The 11100-nt window shown below is 36.2% G+C and overlaps 1 pseudogene; it reads right to left on the bottom strand.

The window, feature by feature from the left end:
- Positions 1 to 1160: 1160 nt before the first annotated feature.
- Positions 1161 to 2777, bottom strand: LOC150095440 (innexin shaking-B pseudogene; annotated as a pseudogene).
- Between the last annotated feature and the right edge of the window lie 8323 nt (positions 2778 to 11100).

Raw genomic sequence — 11100 nt, 5'->3', positions numbered from 1 at the left:
CCAGCAATTAGAAAGTCAAGAATCGCAGCCCAGTATGAGGCCGGAAGACGAAATTTTTCTACAACCAAAAGATTTTTACAGGCATCCATGCCATAATAAGATTTCTTATTATGGAAAGTGTTTCCTTTCTTAGCAACTTAACAAGGGAGATGAATTGTTTTAACATTGTTTCACGGTAGGAATATAAATTAATATTAATATTTTTGACTTCACGTTTTTCTCTATTGTCCGCTTAAAAATTTGCGACAGAAGGTAAAAAAAAGTAGAAAGCTGATAAAGAAATAACACTAAAACACTTTAATTAATTAATTAATCAATTAAGGATTAAAATGAAAAAAAAAAAAGATGGCAATGTACTATCATCGTCATATATGAAATAACGTGCTTTCAAATGGTGTCCTTTTACTGCGTATTTGTGATTTTATTTGCTTATGTAATCCAAACATCACAATATGCATAAATAAGCCTGCAGAAAATACTGAAACTAAACAGATAAAAATATTATATGTTATTAGGTTAGTGAAAATGGCTATTTTCACTAACCTAATATTTGAATACAACGACTGCTATTAAACTGGAAGTTTAAAATTCTTACACGAATCATTCTAACAATATAAATCATGCTTTGCATGATTTAATCTAGCTGACAATCATATGTGCTGGATGTTTATTAACTGACTTGATTTTACACGAGCATCTTCAGAGTAAAACAACGTATTATAGTTTACAAACCATAATGAGTAAGCGAAACAAAAATTGTAACCGACAAAAGATATAAGCGTAATATAAGCCAATTAATAAACATCCTTTCATAATTTAGTTTTGCTTGGTGTTGTAATGCCATTAAAATAAGTTATGAAAATTGCAAATATATTCAAAATGCAATATTTAACGCTTTATTCATTTTTATATATTTTTTTTATCTATGCTTTACATATATATCGCAAACTTTTTTTAAACAAATCCAATAATAGAAACTACAATTCCAAAAATAAAATTAACATTAACTTCATCAAATTATTGGCATAATATGGGTTATGTACAAAAATCACAACATGTAGAATTCAAGGATTTCCGATGGAGTTTGATTTTAATTTAGACGTTACTAAGATAAATCATAAGGTCAATCGATAGCGCATGCTTTTCCAAAATAACACATATACACGCGTTCGCATCTACGTCATTTTTCTTTCTTTATTTATTCACTGTGCTGAAATGCATTTGAAGAAAGGGCAAAGATGTTTGGTTTCCAATTAAGCTTGATTATCCAAAATGAAATATTAACGAAATGAAACTATTTACATGAAAGCGATTACAGAAGATCTTTTGGCTCGCAAACTATTCGACTTGCCATTTCAGCAAATATCTCTTTAAAGATAACAGAATCTATGTTATATCCAAGCATAGAAATAAGAAACCAGTCACCAACAGAGCTTCGACTGACAACTACCCGTAGCTGACCTGGCTGAATTCCTAGTTGTAAACTTAACATGCTGAAGCGAACCGAAGGGAGGGCTGTTATCATTACTCTGAAAGCCAACAACACAGAGGTAATGAAAGCAAGAATAATAAACCAGAACCATAAAAAAATGAAGATCTTTTCATTGATTATGTTAATTGGCATAACACATAACGCATCAATCTTCTCCATAGTGCCAGACGGACCAAATTTGAAAAACTGACACTTGGTAATTCTTGGAAAGACCAAAATCATCGGATCAGTACGATCTTCTTGATCCATTTGAGCAAATTGAATCACTTTTATGCCGTAATGAAAGAATTCACCACCAAGAAAACGATCCAAGAGAAACATCTGTCCGGTAACATTGATAAAGGCCAGAATTTCACAAAGAAAATATCGGGCAGTGTACCTGTCATGCTGACCTAAACTGCTTAGCAAGTAATCAACTAACATCGTTTTCCGTTGATTCCTTTCGGTATCATTTTTATTAAATACTAAGCCCGCAGTGAGAGACTTAATCTTTCCTCCTTCCCAAGTCTTCCACACCCAGTGAGGTATGTAAAATAACACTGCTTGAAAAAATAGTACAAAGGATACCCACTGATAATACTTATAGTATCGATTTTTTTCTGAATCTTCAGAAGAAGAGATTCCGGGATGCGGAACTGTGATATCTTGTTTACGGAGATCGTCTGTCGGAACGGTGTACGTTGTTTGGATCCAACAATAGGTATCAATGACGGAATGTGGTACATCGCTGCTCTGATGACAATTCATCGGAACCCCTACATATTCCTTAGTAGATACGACGATGCAAAAGGCGAGAAGTATAAGTACGGTGAATACATAGTGCAAATGGAACACTCTGTTATCAATACGAACCCGCCTTACTTTCACAAGACCTTTTAAGTGCACAAGAATGTTCAACATAATGTCATTTCAGTTGACAATACTAAAATGGAAATGAAAAGTGATCACTCGAATTGTTAGAAGCCTGCTTTCATTTCTAATGTTTCAATAGGAGAAAGAAGAGACAAGTTCTTCAATGTACCAATGACCTGCGTAAAACAATGGAACATAAATATATCCATATCGGATGACGCCGCCACACACACACGCATACACATAACACAATAGATTTAGAAGCATACTTAGCCAACTATTTTCTTAATATGACAAACATGAAATGTAAGGCTTATGAAAATAAAACTAGTTTATTTATAAAGGAGGTTAGTGTGGTGAAATATAGGTGTAGTGTTATTTGTGTGTAATTAAACTACACCTTACACGCTTTATTTTCTTGACTATTCTTAAGGCTTGAACTTCAATTTCAACCAGATATGGTCGTAAATATTTTGCTAAAAATATCAGAAAACCCAACGAGAGAGTTAAAAATCTGCTTCGAATGATATCACCTGTGTCACTACCACCAAGAATCGATTAAAAAAAAAAAAAAAAAAACAGAACTATGGAAATAACTCACGAGTCGTGAGAAAGCAATGATTCTGATGAATGTTGTAAAGCTGGTAGGGTGTTCTTTTTTTTTTAATACATGCTATTTAAAAATTAAAAATACATCATATTAAAAATATGAAGTCTGCACAGTCTTGTGACGCAATAATAATAATAATAATAATAATAATAATAATATTTATTATTTTTTTTATTTATTATCATACAGAGTATTTACATATATACAATAAAGTACAGTATACTATTACATTTTCTGTTCAGTACAAAATGTAGAGTGCAGTGATTTTTTTTAAATATAAACGTACATATATTTTTTTTCAATATCAATATCATAGCTTATTATTATACAGCCTATTTACATATACACATTTTTTTTTAATATCAGTATCTTCGTTATTGTTATACACCTTACTGACTGTTTTGTTACATATAATCTGCAGTCTTTGATTATCAGGATTACGTGTAGATGAGTGAGGCAAATTAATCCCACCTACTTCGAAGCATCGTAACCCATGCTTCCAAGTAGGTGGGATTAATTCGCCTTTTATGAAGAAACTAGGATTAGCAAATGGAACACTCTGTTATCAATAAACCCGCCTTACTTTCACAAGACCCTTTAAGTGCACAAGAATGTTCAACATGTCATTTCAGTTGGCAATACTAAAATGGAATTGAAAAGTGAATTGAATAATAATAATAATAATAATAATAATAATAATAATAATAATAATAATAAAAAAAAAATAATAATAATAATAATGTTACATCATGCATCTTTCCTAGAGAAGTCAAATGTCAATTGCGTATGTTCGTCTGAGCGATTTTTTAAAATTTTTTTTAAAATTTTTTTTTTTACGAAATGAAAAAAAAAACGAGTTTTCAAAGAGGAAAAAAATACTGCTACCTCCGTAGGTGATGTGTGTGTTTGGGGAGAAAGACGATTCCTAATTTTTCAAATCAAAAACGTTTGCTTATTATCAGTGTCGTGTAAAAATTGACATTTTGAATACCTCTATAATTTTCTGTGCTGTGAAAATTCAACATAACTAGGTTCTCGTGCTTAGGCACTCGCCTAAGTACTCGCCAATCAAGTCAAGTCAAGTTTTTAAACACTTCATTTCAGGAAAATTCCATTTAGTCCTGATCTGAATCTTGTAAAGCATCTTCGAGTCAAGCTGGAAAGAGGAAAGGCTCATACACTGCTACAGAATGATGCCATAGCAAACTGTGTTGAAGAAGGAATTATACAAAATCCAAACGATTAACGTCGTGAAATAGAAAGAATTCTACAAAGAATCACCACCGCTGTCATTTCATTCAGGCAGAAAGTAAATTCGGATTATTAATCTCATTACTGAAAATAATTTTCTATCGTTACTCTTAAATGAATAATAGTCGGGGCTGATTCACATATACTAAAGATATTAGACTATATTAGTTCAATGAAACTGCTCAATGCACTTCTGGATGAGTTGAGTTCATTAGGCGCTAATGAACTCAACTCATTAGCGCCTAATGAGTTCAGTAGCGCCTAAAAAAATCATAAACTGGATGGTGAAAACACGCGTTTAACCAATATATAATACACTCGCCTGTTTTCACCATCCAGTTTATGAGTTTTGCGGATGAAAAGTACCGGTTTTCAAGAAGAAAAATTCCTACCACCACATATGAGAAACAGTAACTGAAAAATCCTTACAAAATTTCTCGCGTACTAGACGGGATTCGAACCCACTTCTTTCCAACCGACGGGCAAATATCGCGAAATTTTCACGACTGACACTTTGGATCATCGCAGGTTTGCAAAAGAATTGTGGAAATTTGAAGCAATTCATAAATGTTAGTTGGCTGGTTGCCAATGGACAAGCTTCTCTGCTCTCCAACCAACAGGTTGAAGTTCGAATTCCGCCGTGGGCATGGATGTTCGGTGAATATCGTTAGTACTACTACTTAAGAATATCTTAAGTAGTAGATCAATTTCATTGCCCGATGTGACACCACCACCTCGCTTACTGAAAGCCTGAAGTGACTTAAGAAGTTCCATGTTGAGTCTCTAGAGCAGAATTTTGAAGCAGAAAATACTTAAAAACAAATAAATAATAATTAAAAAACCCTTACCTTACTCGAGATACAAATATGCTATAGGCTTACAACCTTTCCATAGGGCTCATATAAAAAATATCAAACAAAAGTTTTTACAGTTTACGTATAATTTATAGATGGCCGAATTAAAATAGCAGCAACAATACAAGTTTAAATTACGTTTAAGCTATTTGGTATATTTCTGTGACTTCTTATATACTGCTACAATTTAGATCAGTTCTACATACATCAAAATATTCATTTAACAAATAAAAGAACAGATTTACGATAGTGCTGGGAAATTCATTCACAAGTAAAACTGGAAATGAATATAATAATAGTATCATTTTATTATTTCTATGAACTTTCATTATTATCTTCATATAATTAGGAGTCATTGCCTGTGATCTGTTTTGAGAGTCTACCTACAACTATGTACTACTTTAAAACTCCAGAATGTGCACTCTCACTAACCTCTCGAGCAAATATAGTACACAAAAAAGAAAGAAAGAGAAAAGTTAATTTTATCTTGCATATCTTCCACGAATGGCCCTTTGGTGTTCCATTGGGGATTTTCCTTTTGGAAAATCTTTCAAAAAAAAAAAAAATCCTTCTCGTAAATACCACTCAACAACTTATGTCTCATTAATATCCTTCTTATCCCTCTTTCCATTCACCAACTTTTTTGCACATTATTTGCTTTCATTTATTTTAAGAGTTGGCGCGTCACAGATCTGACTGACTTCCACCTGAATATCTTTCTTAATCTCTTTCATCTAAAAGAGAGAGAGAGAGAGAGAGAGAGAGAGAGAGAGAGAGAGAGAGAGAGAGAGAGAGAGAGATTCATTAATACACGACACAAAATAACTATCAGGTTTTTGCGTCGCGTAATTATCAAACATATTTACCGTTTACACAGAATTTTCTGACCAGTTTCACGAATTAGAAATTCTTATTTAAAACCTTGATAGCCCTTCTTCAGTCCAAATTACAGCACATGTATGATTTGATTGGCAGAGATTCCGCAAGGTGTTGAGGTGTTGGATTGCATCTACGTCTACAACATACCAGGTGTTTACCAGACAGTCCTTTAAGTGACATTTGATGGAAGAGGACTTTGCTCCCGGGTTTGTTTTTCTAACATGTCCCATATATTATCAATGGGGTTCAGATCCGGGTTTTGTGATGGCCAGGGAAGACGATGAAAGTCGCTAAACCACTGCTGAACTTGATCGGCAGCAATGTTTAGATGTTCCTAGGAGCACACCCGACCTTCCAGCAATACCAGGAGACCCGTTCCGCACCAACGGAACATGACACTACCTCAATAACCTTGATCTGTGTTCATTGTCATGGAGCTCCCGCCAGACTTTCTGCCTACTGTCGGCATAGAACAAGGTGTACCGTGACTCGTCGCACCACATGGCATTCTTTTTCAGTCTTCCAGTGCCCAGTCAGGGTGTTCTTGACACCACTGTAGTCGAACTTCCGGTTCTTCAGAGAAATTAGTGGTTTCCATATAGCATGTGACTGCCAATACCGATCCTTTTCAATTCCAACAGCCTTGCTTCGGTCAATTGCTGCATGCAAGTTCTGTTTGCCCGTACAAGCCTTCTTAGAGGATGGCGATCTCGTTCCTGACAGATTGTCTTAGCACCACAGTTGTGTCTCTTTGACAATCACTATAGGTTATTTTTCCACTGATTAAACCCACAATATCTTTTGAGCAGTCAGTCAGCTCTACTGTTTACAAAATAGTAGCTTTAGCCAGACGGGCACTCACAAAAAGCCCTTTATCGAACTCCGAAAGATCCTTTGTTTCTATCATTGTGATCAACATTATTGTCAATTACGCATAACAGTACTGTTGCAAAAGGGTGAAGATTAATGCATTTTGTACTCATCGTTATCTGAAACGGTAGATGTGTTGTTCAGAGTAATTTATGAGCAATAAGCTCGCCCTGTGGGGCTCATTGATTAAATCATATCATTGGAAGTAAAATAGCTTTTGGTCTTTTGTGTTTGTAGAGGTCATGCATTGTAATCTCAGCTTGATGGATCAGTTGATTGGGGCGCGTAGCCGCATTTGAAAAGAACTTTACTGCTAGAGAGCGAAGGAAAGAGAAGTTATATGGAATATTGGTATCACAATGAATCTCTTCGTTTCTGATGAGCCATGGAGCGTCTAGTATCATTCGCATTTGTTTTGCGCCCGTTTTAATTTTATTTTAGTATGTTGATTTTGGAGGTTTGGCTCCAAGCTGGAAGGGCATACGTAATTATAGAGGAGGAATCACCATCCCATACAGTAATAGTTTGTTCCTTGAGTTTAATTTGCTGCTTCGATTAATCAAGGGATAGAGGGAGCCGAGCGCTCAAGATTTAATCTTGGAGGGGGGGAAGATTGAGTAGACGATTTGAGAATACACGCTACGCATTGCATACGAGCTATGACTGAGCATTTGCAGTGATCGCCAATACATGATACCCGTGATCTCCTCCGGCTCGGCTTGGGCAAACGAGCGCCCGAGCACTACTTCGTTCGCCTTGCGTTCACAGCGGCCAGGATTCCCGAGAGCTATTGGGTATTCCCACCTTATGTAACCGCTAATTCATAAGTAGCATAGAAATAGAAGACACGACACAACATAAATAAAAAAAAAAAAGGATTTTAATTAGGAAAAGATTTTTGGAAATTTTTCTAGTGTTTTTTCCTTTTTCTTTTTTTTGGGGGGATCAGGGTACCTTGCCCCCCCATCCCTGGGTGGCCAATGGATAGAGGTGAGCGATAGTTTTGGACAGTGGCGCACTCAGGATTTAATCTTGTGGGGAGGCGAGCACTCAAGATTTAATCTTGGGGGAGGGGACTGAGTTCAGTAGACGATTTACGAATACACACTACGCATTGCATACGACCTATGACTGATCATCTGCACTGATCGCCAATACATGATAAGTAGTATAGAAATAGAAGACACAACATAAATAAAAAAATGAATTTTAATTAGGAAAAGATTTCTGGAAAATTTTCTAGTGTTTATTTCGTTTTTCTTTTGGGGGCAGGGTCCCCTTGTACCCCTCCCTGGGTGCGCCACTGGTTTTGGATACTTTCGCACAGATGTGCCTGATATGACTACTGAAAAATCTTTTGTCTAGTAGTAATCCGAGATGTTTGATTTCTTTTTTTCTTTTTTTTTTTTTCATCGTATTTTGCTACCAAACAGATGAATGTCCCTTTGGGGTTAGTCTTCTGGGGAAGAATATGGCTACTTTTTGACGGTTTATTTGCAGTCTCCACTCTGAGAACCCTTTTTCTAACATTGAGATGCTGTCTTGAAGTTTTTTTTTTTAATTACAAGGTGAGGACGGAGTGATCTAGCTAGTACTATCGTGTCGTCTGCGTATAAAGCGTGATGGACGCCATACGGTTCTGTGGTATATCTGCCATATAGATTGCGAACAAAAGGGGGGGGGGGGGCAGTAAGGATCCTTGTGGAACTCCAACCAAAATTCAACGTTGGGTAAGAGCTTGTTCCATTAATTTTCACTTGCATTTTTCTATCGGTACGGTATGATTTAATTAAACGTTAGCTTTGTAGTAACAATTTGATGATTTTGTTTGTGATGCCATCCGGACCTGGAGCTTTTTTGTTGTTGAGATACTTGATAATGTTAATTTTTTGTGCTGGCGAAGTAGGAGTAATCAGATCTGAATTACTGTTAGGTTGTTTTAATGTGCGTCTAACATGACGATGCACCTTGGGGATGGGGAAGAGATTTGTGTTTGTTTCTGAAATTTTTTAAAAATTTCCAGATAAAATGATCTTCAGGACTAAGAGATGATAATTTATTTTCCCCATTGCTGGTTTCTGTGATTTTTGAGAGCTTCTCTGACTGAACTGTTCAATTTGTTGAGGAGTTTTTTTATCTTGTAGAGCACATGTGTTATGATATCTTTACCTGGCTGTGCTCTCTCTAGTTATGTTCATAATATCTTCTGGAAGACGGTTAGGCTTGTAAATAGTTGTGGTTTTGGTGACCGCTGCTAGTGCTTTGTTGATTAGCGAACTTTTCTATTGCTTTGCCAATCTCTTCCTTTGATTTTATGTAGGTACTGGATCAATGTATTCGGGGAATACTTTTCATAATCTTTCCGAAGCTATGAATGAAGGGGTGAGTGGGAGATATTTGTTCTTGATTGCCTAATTTGAGTAAGACAGGGTTGTGATCCAAGGACAGCTCATTCAATGTTTGTAGCTGGTATTGATATTTGACGTTCTGTAAACCAGCAATATCTAAAACATCTGAATTGCCAAGAGGACCGTGATGAGTAGACTCAGTGGGACCAGTCACTACAATGCAGTTTGACTCTGTGTAATTCGGCCGTTTTTATTGGTTGTTTTGCTATCCCAAGCTGGGTGTTTAGAATTGCTGGTATAGACTTCAATGTCTGTAATCTCTAGATTGTGGTTATTGAATTGTGTTTAATGTAGTTTTTAACAAAAATGGCAGTGCCGCCGCCTCTGTAATCAAGTCTATCATGTCAGTAGAGCAGGTATCCTCTCAATTTTGGATTGTCCGCAGGTCATAAATGATTCTCACTTATTATTGTAATATCTGGATTGTATCTCAGTTAAAATTCTTGTAGTTCAATAGTTTTTTTGGAGAGGCCGTTGGCATTTCAAGCGTCAATTAAAAGGGAGCTTGGAAGAAATTTATTTCTAATAATTACTAAGTGCATTTAGGATAGAGTGTGTGTCTTGAAGGAATTTTTTTGTAGAGTTAGTAATGGACTTGATTTACTGAAATCTTGAAGCATGGTGTCTAGAGAGACAGTAATAACCGCAGTCAGGTTAGGATGTGTTTGATCCTGGCATGTTGTTTTCTTGGGACGTGCCACATCGGCGTACGTTTTGTTCAGTTGATGTGTATCTAATTGATTTTTTGATATTGTTAGAGTCTGAGGTAATCCAGCTTCCTTTTATTGTGTGCGAGGTTGAGAGGAAGTCTGATTATTTCTCACCTTTGTAATTTGCATATTTGGCCGTATGGTAGGTTCAGCACAGGTATTAGTAGCGTGGTTTTCTCCACATTTCAAACACCTGTAGTCAGCTCTACATAGTTTTTGAGCATGGCTATATTTCTGATATCTGTGGCACTGCTTTGCTGATGTTCTTTTTTTTAAAGGTTCAGGCGTTATCCTGAGCCCAGAGATCGATGTTAATTCATAAATATTTTTATGGAAGTTGTGAATTTCCGCCAAGACAAGTGGCATCAGTCTCTTGTTAGCTCTAAACATTCTGCTCACTTTGCCCTGCGGCAAACCCTGATAGCTGAGATTTGTCGCTATATCCTCAGTAACTCCTCTCATTACTACCTTTAGGAATTTTTCAGAGCTGAGGGAGAATATGTGTTATTGTACGTTGAAGTTGTCCATTACTTTGGTTATACGACGATAGTCTCCGACTGGAGTGGGCTGAATGTTTATGCCCTCGTCTGCATTTTTTGCCTACGAGTAGGCAATATTTTGATCCTTCACAATTGATATAAGCGACGTCCATTTGCTTTTGTCTAGTAGGATGATTGGAGGCACCTTCTCTTTAAAAGTGCTTGAAGTATCTGTATTAGGAGTGTCATCATCCATTTTGTCATCTCTGCGTGTTTTACGCTCATGTACTTCTCTTAATTCTTTAGGTGGTGAAACCACCAAGCCTATCTCCCCCCCCCCCCCCCCGCCTGCTCCCAAGTCATCACCTTCAGGGTCACTACTTGTCACTGAATATAGGTTTAAGTAATCCGGCCACTCGACTTCAAATTTCTTTAATAGTTTTTTAAGCAGATCGAGAGCTAGGGTTTTGTCCAACTTTTGGATTAAGTCGTCTGTATCAAGATTTTCTGTAATTTAAATAAGCTTGTTACATGTTGAACAGCTATTACTTTTTACAAACACTAAAGTAAAAATTGACACTTGCAGAACATAAAATAAACTATTTCACCTAATAAATTCATGACCACTCGCGACAATTCGTGAATCACAGGAAACGCAAAATCAACATTTGTTGTCGATTGCTGACAGCAGCATT

The sequence above is a fragment of the Typopeltis vanoorti genome, chromosome 20 (genome assembly GCF_054136105.1).
Source record: "Typopeltis vanoorti isolate ZY-2024b chromosome 20, IOZ_Tvanoo_1.0, whole genome shotgun sequence".
Lineage (NCBI taxonomy): Eukaryota > Metazoa > Arthropoda > Arachnida > Uropygi > Thelyphonidae > Typopeltis > Typopeltis vanoorti.
This window is presented reverse-complemented; position numbering and strand designations above follow the sequence as displayed.